Source organism: Halichoerus grypus, chromosome 11, assembly GCF_964656455.1.
Source record: "Halichoerus grypus chromosome 11, mHalGry1.hap1.1, whole genome shotgun sequence".
NCBI classification, from domain to species: domain Eukaryota; kingdom Metazoa; phylum Chordata; class Mammalia; order Carnivora; family Phocidae; genus Halichoerus; species Halichoerus grypus.
In genome coordinates, this window is record NC_135722.1 from 86,566,500 (window position 1) to 86,584,905 (window position 18,406).

Here is an 18,406-nt window from a genome sequence, read left to right on the forward strand (position 1 = left end):
TCTCATATTTATTCATTTTCAGAATAATTAATTATTATCTAGCAACTTCCAAAGGCAAGGTGTTAGCTGTATTTTGTTTTTGTGGTTGTTTTAGGTATCATTGTGAACTCATAGTTTTTATGTATTTGACAGGTTTTAATCCATTGTAGTTATTATTCTTTTTGATGCAGAAATGACCCCACTTTGGCGAGTGGGAGCCCCTTCAAAGTGGTTCCCGTGTTGTTTTGACATGACCTCAAATAGTCTGGGAAAGCTTCCCTGCAAAACAAGTTGGCTCGTCATGTACATTTCTTTTTTTTTTTTTTTTTTAAGATTGTATTTTCTTATTTGAGAGAGAGAGAGCACAGAGGGAGGGGGAGAAGGAGAAGCAGACTCCCCACTGAGCAGGGAGCCCAATGTGGGGCTTGATCACAGTGCCCTGGGATCATGACCTGAGCCAAAGGCAGATGCTTAACTGACTAAGCCACCCAGGCGCCCCTCGTCAGGTACATTTCTTTCCCAGACCTGGGATCAGTCATTTCTCCAGGTGAAATGGTATTTGGAGACCTGTCTCAGGATTTTTTTTTAATTAAGCACTTTTCTAATTAAGCATTAATGAATACAGTTGAGACTTCCAATGCAGACATATCCCTGATCTCATTGCCCTTCTTTTTCTGTTGGAGGTAAATATGACCATGAATACATTATTTATCATTCTTGTTCAAGTTTTCATTTTTTAACACATATTTTGTATACATACATATTAAATAGCATTGTTTTACAGTTGTTTAAATCTTATAGAATGCTATTACACTATAAATATCTTACTTCAACCAGTTTTTTTCCTACCTGATACTATTTTTTTCATAATTATCCATATTGGTAGATATATTGCTGGTTCATTTTAACTGCTGCATGTTGTTATTTCATGGTATATATTATGACAATTTTTTTCCTGTTAGTGAATTCTTAGGTTTTCAAATTTTGCTATTACAAACAATACTGAAATGAATATTCTTGAACACCTCTCCCTGTGCACAGCATGAACATTTCTCTAGCATATATTTCTAGACGTAAAACTGTTGGGTCACAGGATATGAACACCTTCAAATTTACTAGATATAACCAAATTGCTCTCCAAAAAGTTTGTGCGAATTTATACTTCCACCAGCAGTGTACAAAAGGCTTCATTTTCGAACTATACTCAAATAAAAAAAAATTTTAGGGGCACCTGGTTAGCTCAAGTCAGTGGAGCATTTGATTCTTTATCTTGGGATTATAAGTTCAAGTCCCAAGTTGGGTGTAGAGATTACTTTAAAAAAATAAAACCTTGGGGTGCCTAGGTGGCTCAGTCGGTTAAGACTACAACTCTTCACTTGGGCTCAGGTCATGATCTCAGGGTTGTAAGATCAAGCCCCACATCAGGCTCCACACTGGGCGTAGAGCCTGCTTAAAACTCTCTTTCTCTCCCTCTCCCTCTGCCCACCCCCAAAACATATAAATAAATAAAATCTTTTTAAATTTTTTAATAAATAAATAAGTACAGCTGAAACTAAGATAACATTGTGTCTCAACTATACTCAAATTTTAAAAATTTTAATAAATAAAGAGTTTCATTTTCTTCCTACATCCTCACTCAAACTTGGTATTATCAGACTTTTTTTTCCAACTCATGGGTGTGAAATGATTTCTCCTTGATATTTTAATTTGCACTTCTCTGATTGCTAGTGAGCTTGAGATTCTTCTTATATGTGTGTTGGCTACTTGGGTTGCTATCTCTATTGAGTATGAGAGCAGACATAGTGGCTTAGACCATAGGAACCCGAGCCAAACTTCTAGGCTCAAACTCAGTCCTACCAGTTACTTTAAGCAAGTTATCGAACACTCTCTATGCCTGTTTCTTCATCTATAAAGTGGGGACAATAAAAACCTCTCTCACAGGAACATAGTAAAGATTAAATGAGTTAATATATCTCAAGTGCTTAGGACAGTGCCTGGCTATTACCATTATCATCATTATTGGTTTGTAAGGGCTCTTTCTTTATTCTGGATACTTTTCCTCTGTCAGATTTTGCATTTGAAATAGCTTTCCCCAAATATCTGCATTTTTGTCTTTTTATTTTGTTTATAGTATCTTTGGTTGGTGCAGAAAATTTACTATTAATATAATGTAATAAAACTTATCCTTATTTTTTCCTATACAGTTTGAGGTTTTGGTGTAAACTCTAAGAAATCTTTCTTTTTCTTTTTTTTAAAGTTTATTTATTTATTTAAGTAATCTCTACCCCCAACATAGGGCTCGAACTCATAACCCCAAGATCAAGAGCCTCACACTCTTCCAACTGAGCCAGCCAGGTGCCCCTAAGAAATTTTTTCTCAGGGCGCTTGGGTGGCTCAGTCGGTTAAGCGTCTGCCTTCGGCTTGGGTCATGATCCCAGGGCCCTGGGATCGAGCCACACTGCTTCTCCCTCTCCCTCTGCCTGCCACTCTGCCTACTTGTGCTCTCTCTCTCTCTGCTCTTTCTGTCAAATAAATGAATAAAATCTTAAAAAAGAAATCTTTTCTCTACACAAAGTCATGAAGACCAATATTTTCTTCTAAAATTTTAAAGTTAGGTTTTTTTACTTGCAGGACTTTACCCCACCTGTAAGATGAGAGAGGGATCTAATTTTGTGTTTCTCCATACAGATAATCAATTTCCCAAGCACCACTATTGAACAGCCATTATTTCTCCAGACTTGTAATTCTACCTTTATCATATACCAAGTCAAGTGTCCATGTATGTGTGAGTGGGTTTCTGGGCTTCCTATCCTTCAATTAATTAATTGAATTAATCCATCAATTAATTTTCAAATTCTTGCACTATCCCATGTCCTAATTTTTAAGATGTCTTTAAAAATAAGTCTACATATCTCATAGAACAAGTTCCACCATCTTTTTCAAAATGGCATCTGGGTTTCTTGGCTCCTTGCTCTTCCATGAAGTCTCCTAGAACTTGAAGAACAGTGTAGACTGTTTCTAAAATCTGAGAAATCTAAACAGGGAGAGACTGGCTGTTGTGATGCAGCGTAAACAGAGGCATTAGAGAAATCCCGCATGCCCAGAATTTATCTGAGCAAAGAATGGAGATAGTTCTCATGGGCCAGTTGTGAGCCGTAAGAGAATATGTGCCTTTGTGGAATCATCTTAGAGTCATGTAAGAGGGCCAGCTTCTATAAAGAACTAGCATTGCTATGGGTGGAAACTAAGTAGAAAAGGTACACTCTTCTGCATGAATGAAATTGTAGGTGAGAGATTCCCAGAAATAGAGGGTCTCAAAGAAAACCCACAGAGAGTTCCATGATTTAAAAAAAAAAATAGAAGTCAGCTTTAAGCTTCTGCCCAGTCCAGGGTGTTCTGATACCAGTTAATAATAGTGCTGGGCAAGTAGGACCTTCCTACTGCTCCCCTCCCTTCCCCTGCTTCAATCCTAGAGGAGTCAGAGACAACTAACAAGTGCATGAGAAGGAGAAGGAAATCCAGTTGTGGGAAACAGATGAGATGCATACCTGCTGTCTATTCCCACCACAAAGTTTCCACCTGCTGCAGGCTCAGGCTGGGGATGAGGATAAGCTTTAACTTTGTGATACTATAAGTTTAACTGTTACCAGGGACTATATATCTTAATTCATAAATTGAGACAGTTTTTCATGAGCAAAGGACTTTTTACTTAGAGTGGCCAGAAAAGTCCATGAATTTTCATTTATTCATAGGCAAGAAATAACTAGCCCCATAAATCAGCTCATAAGGACAATAGCAGAAAGAAAATAATGACAGAGTATGGCTGTGTCCCATGGACCCTACTTATTTGAAGTATTTGCTATCTATTATTTTTTAAGTCTTTATTTTCATTCCAGTTAGTTAACATACAGTGTTATATTAGTTTGAGGTGTACACTGTAGTGATTCAACACTTCCATACAGCACCCGGTGCTCATCACAACAAGTGCCTCCTCCATCCCCATCACCTAGTTCACCCATCCCCCATCCACCTCCCCTCTGGTAACCACCAGTTTGTTCTCTATAGTTAAGAGTCTGTTTCTTGATTTGTGTCTCTCTTTTTTTCTAGTTTGCTTGGTTTTTTTTTCTTAAATTCCACATATGAGTGAAATCATATGGTATTTGTCTTTCTCTGACTGACTTATTTCACTTAGCATTACACTCTCTAGCTCCATCCACGTTGTTGCGAATGGATATCTATTATTTTTATTACACTGCTGAATTAAATTTGCCAGTCCTTTATTTAGGAATCCTACATCTACATTCTTAAGTGTGACTAACAGATCATTTTCTTGTTTTGTCCTTGTCAGTGGTATCAAAGTTATACTAATTCACAGAAAGATCTGGGTACCTTTCTTCCTTTTTCTATCATCTGAAACAGGTATAATATAATGATTGTATGTTTGTTGTGATTTTGTAACACTTGCCTCAAACCCTTTGAGCCTGGTGACTTTGGGGGACAGGATAATATAATCTGCAATACCCCTTAGGTACAGATCAGGGCTCAGGGGCCTGGAAGCTGCAAAGGATGGGGGAGCCATTGTGCATTGTCGGACCATTCGCTTTCCTCCTCAGGCACCTCATGTACCATAGAGGTCTCAAAGGTGCCTCAGGAAAAATGCCAGTGTCAATTTGGATATCGACTTCAGTAAAGCTGAATTTCTTTTCTTTTTGAATAAAAATCAAATAGAAATTGAAAAAAAAAAAAAGGATAAATATTTTTTCCCCAGACACCAGCAGAACCTCTATGCACCCCATCCTTGGAGACCACTGCTTTAGAGAGTGGACTGAGCATAGCCAGCAGCTAAAGCAGTTCCCTCAGGTGCTCTGGGGGGAAAGGGAGCAGACAGGAAGAGGGGCTAGCACTGGGCAGCGGCCGTTGGCAGGTTTTTTTTAACCTGTGGGAGGCAGCATGATATTGTGCATTTTCAAACTAGTCTAATTATAAGAATCACTGAGCACCCTTGTTAACAAAAGAGATTCCCAGACTTTAGCCGAGATTTATTGAATCAGAATCTCTGGGGCGGAGCTGGGAGGAGAGGGGAGAGTGTGCCTGAAAACCTGTATTTTTAATAAACACTCCAGAAAGTCTTGCCAATGGGCAAGTTTGGGAAACACACAAAAGGGGAGAAGGCATGTATTTTGGAGTTAGGCCAGGGTTGAATAATGACTTACTTTTTAATAGTTGTGTGGCTTAGAGCATGTCATTTAATCTCCCTGTGCCTCCATTCCCTTATTCTGAAGAGGGGTTAATCATACCTGCCCGGTAGGGCTAAATGAGAGGATATATGTAAAATCCCCCACACAACATCAGACACTCGGTAAACGGTCATCTTTATTATGGAGAAGTTCTGGAAGAAGACATTAGGCTTGAATTACCAACCTAGAAAGCCATTCATCCCTGAAGTGGAGATGAAAGTACAGTACCTCAGTTTTTCAGGTTCAGCCTCCAGTCCAATTTTTCTGGTAACCGTGCCTGTTTTTTCTTGGAGAATCACCACCACCTTCTATTACTAGTTCACCTGGTTTGGATTGATGGATCTGACCCTGCCTTTCCACCCCCAGGGGTGAGCATGATTAAGGCCTGGCCAGTGAACATACTCCATCCCCCCTGGCCATCATAACTGATTCAGAATAAAGACCATGACCCAAGCTGGTCCAGTGAAATTCCATCTTGGGCCTTTCACCAGAGATGTGAGCCTGGAGCTAAGCTGCCACCTGCCGTCTTTGGCCAGAGGAGGGGAGGGCCCACCTAAGAATGCAGCAAGAGAGCAAAGAAGAGTCGAGACATGGAGAGCATGGGACCAAAGCTTGAAGATATTTTTGAGCCCTGGAATCTAGACATGCTGAAGCAACCCCATACTGGGACTTTTCATTTATGTGAACCAAGGAAAATTTTGACATAGACAGTTTGATTTAGATTTTCTGTTACTTGCATTCAAAAGGGTCCTGACAATGATCTTAATGCATTTCTTCTGTTTTAGTCTCCAGCTTACTATGTAATCGTGCAAGCCTTTTTCTTGTCTGATACATTTCGTAACTTTATTAGGAAGAAGCAATCCCATGGCCTTAGCGTTTAGATTTGATGGATAATGGAAATTGGTACGGCATGATCACTCTATGGGGATTAGAAAACTCAAATCCTTTCCATCTAAATGGATTCTTTTCTCTCAGGGTGGGAAGGAGTTGATATTTAGGTAAGTCTCTGCTTTTGTTCTCCAAACTCTGAGAAAGGTTGCCATTAAAGGGCAATACAACAATTAAAAGCTTTTGGATATGGGAATGACAAGCTTGGCTGGTATGCAATACTGTGCAGCTGAGATGATTATTCTCAATTAATGGGCAAACATTACACAATTGTCTCTTTCAAGTCCAGAGTGCTAATATATAATACACAATCAGAGGGCATTGTACATTGGAATATAACTCATTAGCCAGTGCCAATTCTTTACCCCCAGAAATAAAATAGTCCCTTGTCTATGAAAGCTGCAATTTTGAGTCTTTTATATTTGCAGTTACAGACCAGGTGAGAGATTTCAAATTGGGAAGAATCCAAATGGAATTGGGAGTAGAAATTCCTGTTGGAATAAGGGGCCTGGCAGAACAGCCATGGAAGGTAGACTCTGGACAGCCCCACCCCACCCCCCCAGCCTCCACCGGGAACCAGATTCAAGGACCTTTGGCAAATCTGGCTGAGGCAGCATCTGCCCTGCTGAGGGACATCCCAGAATGGACATGTCCCTGTGTGACTGCCCAGCGAATACCAAATAGATTGGGTCATTTTATTCAAACCTGGAGTACTTGGCTGCTCCAGCACATGCTCTGTGGATGAACTCACTTTTGCTTTAGTCCCGCATGGCTGCTGAAGTCTGAGAAGCTCAGACAGCAAGGGACAGAGGTGAGGAAAACACAGGGCGGGCGATCAGAGAAGTCTAAGGAAGGGGATTGGATTACTGTCAGATCGCAGGGTGTGGGAGACTCGGGGACAGATTCATGGGAGAGCCTAACGAGCTGGCAAGGAGCTGAGAACTGTCACAGTCGGCTGTGCTGAGCCCGCTGCACTGTGGGTACACGCAGAGTGCAGGCTAACTGGGAGGAGGAAATCTTAACAGTTACCACAAACACCCTGCGGTCCATCAGCCCACCCGACAGAAAAACAAAGCATGCCTCTTGGACTCCACATCTCACAAACCAGAGATATATACAAGGTTATCCAGTTTCTTGCTTCATGGGACATGTTGCTACCAGTCTTTCAATGGAGACTTCTAAATGTCAAGGCTGTGCTGGGTGCTAGGGATATGGAGGAAATATGTACAGAACTTTCCTCTAAGGAGCTCGCCACCTAGTCAACAATTACAGAAAAGGGAAAAATGCAATAGGAGCTATAGGAGCTGGGACAAAAGAGAGCACGGGTACTGCAGGAGCCCAGGAAACAAGCACCAGATCATGTAAGTTGTGATCTAAAGCTCAAGAATTTGTGAGTTTCTTCAAACATATATAAACTACTCTCCACGTGCCACCCAACATTATGCCCACCCAACAGTGTTCTCTCCTCCAACCCTGTCTCATATCTGTGACCTCAGCATGGTAAAAGTATCCCCCATGAATGTCAAGGTCTGGTAATAATTGAATGTTCTATTCTCCTCTATGTTCTCTATGTTTTCACATCTTGTTTGCCTTTCTTTTTGAGTGTGTCATTTACTCTGGTTGGTAGAATCTGATATTAAAATGTCATGGCTTTAATTTTATGGGCCATTTAGCTTCATTTGGAATGAGGATAAAGCCCCCACACCCAGAGGTGTATCCATCAGTCAAAGCCAGAGGCCTAGCTAATGTCTGCTGTGACCTTGGTTACTGGGGGCCAGAGCAAGAAACCAGAGACGGTTTACTCCATTCAAACCTACCATCCTTACCAGATATGCCATCAGTAGGACATAGCCTTTAGTTCGGCAGCAGTATATACTCACAAATAAGGGTAAATGTGTGCAAGTGTGCATGTGTGTGTGTGCATGTGTAGTTTTGCAATCCCCCTGAGGGCAGCAGAAATAATAATTACTATGAACTTATAAGCATAATCCCAGATACTGACAAGCACATTCCCTTATACCTTTCATGTCTGTGCTCAATATCACCTCCTCACAAAGTCCTTCCCTGACCAGTACTAGAATGTAAATTCACTGGAATTGCTGTCCATTTTGTTCACTGTCCATAAAATTAAAGCTCTGAGCTTGTAAAATATCAAGTTCCATCAATTACATTAAACAGCACACTCAAAAAGAAAGGCAACCAAGATGTGAAAACATCGACAGAGAACATACACAAAGAAGACACAAGCACTAAATTGTCCCTAGACCTGAAGGGCCTGGGAGTTGTTCCTCCCATGTGGAAGTCATGAATATGAGACCAAATGGGATGAGAGAACACTGCTGGGTGGGCATAACAGAAGATGCGGCATTTCAAGAGTGGTTTATGAGACTAAAGACAACCACTAAACTCTTAGCTTTAGATCACAACTTATATGATCTGGTGCTGTCTTCTGGGAGCAGTTCCTGGGACAGTGCCTGCCACACGGTCACTGCTCAGTAAGTATTGAGTGTCTGGTGAATCAAACAACCAAGGTGCTCTTTAATGAAGTTTTTATTTCTTCTCACTTAATTTTGTAAAAAGGTAGTGTGTTGACATAGTTCAACATTTATTTCAGTGTAAAAAAGATAATACAAAGTCTTTTTTTAAAAAAAGATTTTATTTATTTGACAGAGAGAGAGAGCACAAGCAGGGGGAAAGGCAGAGGGAGAGGGAGAAGCAGGGACGATGTGGGGCTCGATCCCAGGACTCGAGGATCATGACCTGAGCCAAAGGCAGATGCTTAACTGACTGAGCCACCTTGGTGCCCCGATAATGCAAAGTCTTGTTCTCACCCCGTTTTCCCCCATCCAATTCCCACATTCTGCACAGCAAACTCCCCCATAACCATTTTTATTAGTTTCTTATTTATCCTTCCAGAGTTTGTTTATGCAAATCATATACAACTATATTTTTATTTCATTATGCAAAAGAGAATGTACTATACACTCTGATATCAACCTTGCCTTTTTTCACTTAATAATGTAACCTGATGAATGAACAAAGAAAAAAAAAAAATATATATATATATATATATAATGGAATACTATTCAGCCATAAAAAAGAAGGAAATCCTACCATTTGGACAACATAGATGGATCCTCGGGGCATTATGCTAAGTGAAATGAGTCAGACAGAGAAAAACAAATACTATATGATCTCATTTATATGTGGAATCTAAAAAAGCAAGCAAAGAAACAAATTCATAGAAGCGGAGAACAGATTGTTGGTTGCCAGAGGCAAGCGGTGGGGGGGTGAGGAAAATGGGTGAAGGTGGTCAAAAAGTACTAACTTCCAGTCATAAGGTAAAAAAGTTCTAGAGATGTAATGTATAGCATGGTGACTATAGTTAACAATACTATATTGTATATTTGAAAGTTGCTAAGATCTTACAAGATCTTAAAAGTTCCCATCGCAAGAAAAAAATTGTAACTATATGAGGTGATGGATGTTAACTAAACCTGTTGTGGTGATTATTTGCAATTTATACATATATCAAAGTATTATGTTGTACATCTTAAACAAATACATTGTTACACGTCAATTACATCTCAATAAAACTGAAGGGTAAAATGCAACTTGGAGATTCTCCCATTCTCAACTTGGAGAATGATTTCAATTTTTTTACAGTTCCAGTCAATTCCACTGTATGAATGTTCCACAATTTATTAAACCAGCCCATGTGGATGGACATTTGTGTTGTTTCTAATCTTTTGCTATTAAAAAACAAAAACACTCTATACTATATGATAGGATAAATTCTCAGAGACAGGATTGATAAGTCAAATAGTCTACGTATATATATATTTTATATATATATTGCCAAATTGCCTTCCAGTTATGCCAATTTTATCCTCATCAGCAATGTAAAAGAATGCCTGTTTCCCCACAGCCTTTCCAAAAGAGTTTTATTAAACTTGGATTTTTGCTACTTTAATAGGTAAAAAATAATATCTCAGTATGGTTTTGATTTGCATTTCTTTTATGACACAGAGCACCTCTTTATTTATATGAATGGACACTTCATACCTTTCTTATGTTTCTATTAGGTGAATAGTTTTTTATACCTGGCTTACAGGAGCACATTATATAGGGAGATTAGCCCTTTCCCTGTAATATAAATTGCAAAAAGTTTTTTCAGTGGTGTGTTGGTTAATTTCGAACAATGGTCTCTGGGGAAAATAAACCCTGGTTTATAGCATTTGCCAACTTCCATGATGTAAATGTTCCCACCACAGACAATCTCAGGCTACCAATATTACATCTCTAAATGTGGAGTTGGAAAGAGACGTGCAGTAGCAGACCATTATATAATATCTCCACAGTACAGATATAATAAACGTAAATAACCCCAAGATCATGGATTACAGTAAAATGTAGTTAAACAATTAGAAAGTGATGAGTTTGGAGTATTTCTCACCTTTGTAACATTCTGTGTTTAATTACAAGCTTGTCTGACTTAATTTTAAATAATGGCTGTGTTTGATAATCAGCTTTCAAAATTCCTGAAAATTTAATAATCAGCCCCTGGGAGCCAGTGCAGGCCATCTCCAATGCACTGCTGCTATTTATCACATTTGGTTTTTGCCTTTTGACTTCTTCTCAAATGATGTTTTTCACCATACGAATGTTTGATTTTGATGTAGTTTTATTTATCAGTCATATTCTTTGGGTTCAGAATTTTTAATAATGACTGGAAGACCGTCCCCATTCCAAGATTATAAAAGAGTTTTCTCATGTTTTCTTCTAATACTTTTATGGCTTCATTTTTACATTTAAAGCTTTAATCCATTTGTTATATATGGGAGGTATGGCTTCTACTTTCATTTTTTCCAGAGGACTATCCAGTTATCTTGCACCAGATACTGAATGGCTCATCTTTTCCCATCTTTAATAATAATGAATAATAATAAAGCCATCTTATACAATGCAGCTTTCTTGATTTTGATGATCATGGTATTTATCATCATTTGAATTAAAAGTTTTAATTATGATTGTATTTTATAAACAGTTTCCCTGTGTCTGCTCATTTGATTCTATAGTGGTAGGTTTGATAAATTATAATAGCTATAATATTTTTATGCCCAGCATACTTTCCCATCCTCTGCCTTCTGAATCCTTTAGGAAATTCTCCCTCCATGCAATGTGATCCCTGAAAAGGCAGTCATCTATGGTATACTGGCCAAATCACTGGTTACACATATGACTTAGGCTGGCCAATCAAAAAATCCCACCACACAGCAATTGGCTAGGGTTTAGACATCTGACCTGAGCAAGGCAATATAATCTTCCTGGGACTGATATCTGAATGAGATTTTCTGTTAGAATTGTTAGCCGGGATATACATTTTTTAGATCTTCTTAGCTGACAACATAAATTAAAACTGTGTGAGGATAAATCCAAACAAAACCAAGCAGAACTAAGAAATAGAGAGTCAGAAAGTTCTGAAGGTATCCTTTAGGTCTCTGGATCCAACCTTACCCAAAAGCCAATGCCCCTTGGACATCCAGAATGAAGTCTATAAATTCCCCTTTTCCCCCCCACTTAACCTAGTTCAATATGGCTTCTTGTAGTTTACAATCAAAAGAGTTCTAACTCTCTTCAAAAGCTATTATTGTTCCCACATTACAGAGGAAGAAACAGAAGCTAGGAGAGGTTAAATTCAATCACGATAATAATGTGTTTCCCACTCTTAGCTCTTACTTCCTGGTACCCAGTTTGCTAGCACTGGCAGCCCCCCACTTTATGTACTGTATCCCAATGAAGATTCTCTGATGATGACTAGGAAGAAAGGCCATATAAAGGTATGAAGGCTGCTTATTATCCTCTAAAATATTCAAGATTCTAAATTGGATCTGTTCTATTACTTCTTAACAGTTTTTCCTGTAGCAAGGTGAAAATCTCCTTGACTTGACTTGACTTCTCAATATCATCAAGGCCTTAGCTTTATCCCTGGTGTCTCTCCCTGAAAAAATGTAAAAGGTCATTATCCAATGACATTATACTCAAATCAGCCCCAGAGCTTCATTTCACATTGGGAGGACAAATTTGGTTTTTTAAAGCTCTTTTATAATTTGGTATTTCTTCATGCTATCTGGAGTAGTGAATAACTAGAAAACAGAAAAATATTGAGTTGGAACAAGCTCCTCTAAAAATTCTCTTTCCTGTGGAACAGTTAACACTTAGAGCTTCACAATTAGAAATTTTTTTCTTTTATCTTGAAATACAGATTTCTGTTAAAATGCAAATAGCCCCTGAAAGTGTTTACACTCAAGTCTTATTCACTATGTACACCTTAATGTGAATTCATTTAGCAGATGATTTCCTTGGAGTATTATTTTTGCTGAGGAAGTAGGAAGCAAAGGAGGATAAGTAGTCAGAGAAGAAGACTGAGAGGAGAGGGAGGGGTACTGTTGACAGGAGGGAGGGGGTGGAAATAGAGAGATGGAGGCAATTATTAAAGGCTTACCTTACCCAAGTTACTTCTGAGATATGGCTGTGAACCACAATCAGGGTTGGGACAAACTGATATGACAGCTACCATTAGGAATGAATTGAATCAGACAGGTTCTTTGAGCCCTGAGGGGAGGCTCTAATTTAGCACCAGAACCAGCCATCTCATTATTTTCACATATTCTTCTACTAGATCATTTTTGGCATTGCTCAAAACCCTTCATGAGCTGGAATTAATCTGCATCCAGAAACAGACCCAATCATCTGTAGCATGTAACTGCAGCTGTCCCATACTGTCGGCAAGCACCAGCTCCCTGAGCAATTTACTACCTGGACAGAACATTCCATGAGCTTATCTGTTCTCAACTGTCATCCAATATCCTAGTGGATTCCTCATCTATAAAACTTTAACTCCCCAAACAAGTTCTTATTCCAAGTTTCTTTATGGTGGCTAAGAGTGTCTTTGTTCCCACCATTTTTTGTGATTGCACACACCTTCATTTAGGTCTCATGCCAAGGCCTCTAATGCCCTTTGGTGAAAGTCCAAGTGAAGGCTAAACTGTGTTGAAAAAGAGGACATCAGCGAACTGGCAGCTAGGAAGCTCCAAGCTTTCATTCTGCACCCCCAGAAACATTTTTTAAAGGCAGAAATTATCTGAACCAATCTTACTGGAGCTCTAGAAAACACTCAAAGGTTTACAGCCACCAAGCAAACACCCAATCAAAAAAAGAAAGCAATCTTCAAACAGTAAGAAATTTTTGTGGCATTTTTACTCACCCTTGCTCTGCCCCTCCCCAGCATGGCAGTGGTTTTGGTCTTGAAGTGATGGCAGCCTAGTTCCCAGTACTATTCCCCAAATTGGAAGGAGCAGAGAAGACCTTATTTGCAAACTATTGTGTACATCTGTTCTAAATTGTCTGGGGGATACCTGAAGGACTGATGCAAGGAGCTTGTTACTGTTATGTCTAACTCAGAAATGATATAGGAAAAGCAGTGGGTACTACTCAAACTTGAAATATGACTACAGTCCCACAGACTTCTGGGGCAAGAGATTACAGGTGGAAACACAAGAGTCTATCTAAGGCCCAAAAGAAAAGCTGGGATGCAACTGAGAAATTAAGTGGAAATTAATATATGGGAGAATTTAGGAAGCAACAAGCACACCCAAGAAAGATGCATGCTTAGAAAAGATCTGAGAAGACCTTAAGCTTTCACCTCAGGCTGATTGCTAGCCTCAGAACAAGCCTAGCTAAGTGTTGCAGGAATGCCCTGGCATAGAACCAATATGCAAACGCTGGAAGAATTCCTGGAATTCACGGAAATCTCTATCAAAATAAAGGCACAGAGACCTCAGTGATCATATATGACAAGGATTATATTAGCCTCTACAAAAATAGTTAGGAAAACACTCAAAAAATACAGACTACTACAGACTTCAACAACAACAACAACACACACACACACACACACACAAAATCAAATCCTGGGGAAGGGGGAGAATGTGATCTCCAGAGATTACCATATTATAATAGCTAAATTCTAATTTTTAGCAAAAAATCACTAGGTATAGATAAAAACAGAAAACATAGCTTATTCAAAGGAACAACGTAACTTCACAGAAACTATTCCTGAGAAAGCCCAGACATCAGACTTACTAGAGAAACTTAAAATATATTCACAGACATAAAGGGAAACGTGGATAAAGAACTAATGGAAACCAGGGAAATGATGTACAAAAAATGAAAATATCAACAGAGACATAAATTATAAAAAGGAACCAAACAAATTCTGGAGCTGAAAATTACAATAATTGAAATGAAAAATTCACTAGAGAGATCCAACAGCAGATTTGAGCAAATAGAATTTTAAAAATCAGGAGACCTGAGAATTAGACAATTGAAATTATGGAGTCTGAGGAGCAGAAACAAAAAGGATGAAGAAAAGTGAACAGAACCGAAGGGACCTGTGGGATACCATGAAACATACCAACATACACATTATGTGAGTCCTAGAAAAGAGAAAGGGGGAAAGATTAAAGAAATAATGGCAACACATCCCAAATTTGATGAAATACATGAATCTACAACTGCAAGAATACATAATTTTATAACCCCAAGAAGCCCAGTGAATTCCAGGTAGGATAATCTCAAAAAGATCCAACTGAGACACATTATAAGGAAACTGTTCAAAGAAAAAGAGAGAAGCTTAAAAGCAGCAAGAGAAAAGTGAACCATCATCAAGTACTAGGGATCCTCGATAAGAGTATCAACCAATTTCCCACAAGAAAACTTGGAGGCCAAAGGAACGTGGAATAAAATGTTTAAAGTGCTGAAAGATAAACACTGTCAACCAAGAATTCTTTTTTTTTTTTAAAGATTTTATTTATTTATTTGACAGAGTGACACAGCGAGAGAGGGAACACAGGCAGGGGGAGTGGGAGAGGGAGAAGCAGGCTTCCCGCCAAGCAGTGAGCCCGATGCGGGGCTCGATCCCAGGACCCTGGGATCATGACCTGAGCCGAAGGCAGATGCTTAACGACTGAGCCACCCAGGCGCCCCTCAACCAAGAATTCTATAACCATCAAAACTTTCCTGGAAAAATAAAGGAGAAATGAAGATTCCCGGATAAACAAAAGCTGAGGGAATTCACTTTCACTAGATAATGCCTTACGAGAAATGTTAAAGGGAGTCCTTCAAGTTAAAATGAAAGGATGCTACACAGTAACTTGAAGCTACATGAAGAAATAAAGATCTCTGATAAAGGAATTAAGAGAAAAAAATGCATAAAATAATTACAAAGCTATATTACTGGGGCACTGTTTTGGGTCAAATTATGTGCCCCCCACATTAATATGTTGAAATTCTAAACCTCTGTACCTCAGAATATGACCTTATTTCTATATAAGGTCATTGCAGATATAATTAGTTAAGATGAGGTTACACTGGAGTAGTGTGGGCCCCTAATCCAATATGACTGATGTCTTTATAAAAAGGGGAAATTTGGAGACGAAGGCAGAGATTGGGGTGATGATTTCTATAAGCCAAAGAACACCAAAGATTATCAGGAGAGCACCAGGAAGTAGGTAAGAGACATGAACAGATTATCTCTCACAGACTCAGGAGGAAGCAATCCTGCTGACATGTTGATCTTGGACTTCTAGCCTCCAGAGATAACTTCTAGCCTCTGTGAGATAACAAATTTCTCCTATTTAAACCACCCAATTCCAGTAACTTGTTAGAGCAGCACTAGGGAACTAATATAGGCACATAATATATAAAAATGTAACTTGTTACATCAATAACATAAAGTTGGGTGGGGAGGGGATACAGCTGTACGGAAGTGGAGTTTTGTATGCTATTGAAATTAAGTTGGTATCAATTCAAATTAGGTAGCTATAACTTCAGAATGTTATATGCAATTATAATTGTAACCACAAAAATATAACTATTGAATGCATACAAAAGGAAATAAGAAGAGAAACAAAATATGTCACTACAAAAAATCAAGAAAACACAAAAGAAAGCAGTAATGGAGAAAATGAGGAACAAAAAGCTATAAGACATACAAAAACCAAATGGCAAAATTACAGAAGTTCTTTTTTTTTTTTCAGGTTTTCAATAATGGTTTTTTTTGTATGACCATTAGACTAACCTCCCCCACAAAATTCAACCAACCATCATAAAAATTAAGTTGTGGACAGGTCCAGCTGGCTATATTCCATGTTTACCCTTAGACGCTTTTCCAGCCCATGAGGGTAAAATTCATGGTGCACACACAAAAATAAAAAGAGAATCACTTCCCTTCACACAGAAGGAACGCCCCATCCTGAGCATCTTTCTGCACTTTGCAGTGTGAGGTGTCTCAGTGCTTGTGGGCACTCTTCAGCCCCATAACTGTGAAGGTGGCAGCCATCAGTTTCTCATAAACCAGGACCATGAGAGCAGCAGTGAGGACTGTCTGTAGCAGGTTGGCTTCAAGGCCTTTGTAGAGTCCCACGATTCCAAAATGCTTTACTCGTTGGTGAAGAAGATAGAGAACATTCCGAAGACTCCCCAACGTTCTGTTTTCTGGGTTTAGTCTGTGACATCCAAACCTCAGGATTGACCGTACCGTCTGCATAGGTTGGTGACGGTGGTAGCAATCGCTTTGGATATTGCACCAATGATGATGAACACATCCAAAGAAGAAAGCTTCGCTCGTTACTTTAGAAGCTGCCTTTTTAAACCTTCATAGAACATGAACTGGATGGCAGGATTGAAGACCAACAGCAAGGAAGGAAATGTGCCATTCCATAAAGCCAAGATTCCTTCATCTCGAATGATCTGGTGAAAAGCATTAATAATACCTTTGTAGTTGGTTGGTACAATGTCTTCATTCCTAAATTTTGCCCCTTGCAGCTTTAGTCTGGTGTTTACCACCCAGAGTGGAGTTGTTAGCAACACATTCACCACTCCTGCAACAAATCCAACTACTAGATCTTTCCCAGTAGTAGAACGTTGACCTTTGACCCAGACTGCTTTGAGACTATTAAAAGTGTAGAAATAGACAAAATTGGAGCAGCAGAGACTAGAAATAACTGGAAACCACCCTCGATATGGTGCCAGGAGGCCTTCTTCCTTAATGTTCTCGAGGAGCACCATGTGTGTAGTTTTGGACTTTCTTTTCTCATCAACTTGAAGTCGGAGTCGAGCTGTATCCAAGGGAAAAAATACTGTCATTGCTGTCACACTTCCCATGGCTCCGGCCACAGTGTGGACCAGGCTTTCGTAGGACAGCACAGAGGCCATTGCTGCGGCTCCCCACAGATCAAGCAACACTTCTCCCTCAGGTCGCAGCTAGCGGAGAGGAAAGAAGTGCCAGAGCCCGGGTCATGAACGTCACAGACCCCACCTTCTCAGGCCCCAGAGTAAGTTCTTTATTATCAATAATTACTTTATTTTTTCTTCCAAGTTTTTATTTAAACGCCAGTTAGATAACGTACAGTGTAATATTAGTTTCAGGTGTAGGATTTAGTGATCCATCACTTATCAGTAATTACTTTAGATGTAAATGGATTAAACTGTCCAATCAAAAGGCAGAGATTGGCAGAACTGATTTAAAAACATGATCCAACTATATACTGTCTACCAGAGACTCACTAGATCCAAAGACACAAATGGCCTGAAAGTGAAAGGGTGGAAGAAGATATCCCAAGCAAACAATAATCAAAAGAGAACTAGGGTGGCTATAATAATATCAGGCAAAGTAGAAATGAAGTTAAAGACTGTTACAAGAGACAAATAAGGACATTATATCTTTTTTTAAATTAATTTATTTATTTGAGAGAGCAAGAGAGAGCATACACGAGTGGTAGGGGCAGGGGGAGAGAGAATCTCAAGCAGACTTCCCACTGAGTGCAGAGCCTGACAGGGGCTTGATCCCAGGACTCTGAGATCATGACCTGAGCCAAAACCAAGAGTCAGATGCTTAACTGACAGAGCCACCCAGGCGCTCCAGGACATTATATCTTGATAGAAGGGTCAATTCATCAAAAAGATATAACAAATATAAGCATATATACACTAACCAGCAGAACCAAATATACATATAAATATATATATATATTCCAAAAAATTCTTAATAAATTTTTAAAAATTGAAATTGTGCAATGCATCTTCTTATCAAAATAGAATGAAACTAGAAATCAAAAACAGAAGGAAAGTTTAAAAAATCAAAAATATGTGGAAATTAAAGAACATACTCTTTTCTTTTTACGATTTATTTATTTGGGGGAGAGAGAGAGAGCAAGTGAGCATGAGTGGGAGGGAGAGAG

At 39.1% G+C, this 18,406-nt stretch overlaps 1 long non-coding RNA gene and 1 pseudogene across 1 annotated transcript in view; both read right to left on the reverse strand.

Annotated features, from left to right (window-relative positions):
- Positions 1-18,406, reverse strand: part of LOC118531979 (uncharacterized) — a 75,232-nt gene that overhangs the window by 39,206 nt on the left and 17,620 nt on the right. The window lies entirely within an intron of this gene.
- On the reverse strand, positions 8,776-17,434 carry LOC118531978 (peroxisomal membrane protein PMP34 pseudogene; annotated as a pseudogene).